This window comes from Triticum dicoccoides, unplaced genomic scaffold, assembly GCF_002162155.2.
Source record: "Triticum dicoccoides isolate Atlit2015 ecotype Zavitan unplaced genomic scaffold, WEW_v2.0 scaffold49664, whole genome shotgun sequence".
NCBI classification, from domain to species: Eukaryota; Viridiplantae; Streptophyta; class Magnoliopsida; order Poales; family Poaceae; genus Triticum; species Triticum dicoccoides.
Window position 1 is genome coordinate 1 of NW_021277004.1, and position 476 is coordinate 476.

Sequence of the window (476 nt, forward strand, 5' to 3'; positions counted from 1 at the left end):
AAAAAAAATAAAAAGGGAATGCAACACGAGGACTTCCCAGGAGGTCAACCATCCTAGTACTACTCTCGCCCAAGCACGCTTAACTTCGGAGTTCTGATGGGATCCGGTGCTTTAGTGCTGGTATGATCGCATGCGACATGTTACCCTCGTCTTCGTCCCTTATCCTTGCCCCTCCCAGCTCCACTACAAAGACGATTGTACATTGCTTTGGCCGCTCCCTCTCAACTACGGAGATGAGTTTAACGTGGTTTCCACCCGTCCCTCTCAACCGCACCAGTGCACGCTTGCCGCGCCACAACGCCGCCGCTAGACTCGTGAATCGTGAGCACCCAGCTATAACTTACCGCACTCGTGCAAAATAATAAAACACGGTAAATATATTAGTTTCACGTGCGTTTTGTTTTGCAAGCGGTGCAAAAAAAATTAAAAAGGGAATGCAACACGAGGACTTCCCAGGAGGTCACCCATCCTAGTAC

At 49.4% G+C, this 476-nt stretch overlaps 1 non-coding gene across 1 annotated transcript; it reads right to left on the bottom strand.

Moving 5' to 3' along the window:
• Positions 1-15: 15 nt before the first annotated feature.
• On the bottom strand, positions 16-134 carry LOC119346754. Its single transcript, XR_005167912.1, has one exon. It is a non-coding gene; the product is annotated as a 5S ribosomal RNA (ribosomal RNA).
• Between the last annotated feature and the right edge of the window lie 342 nt (positions 135-476).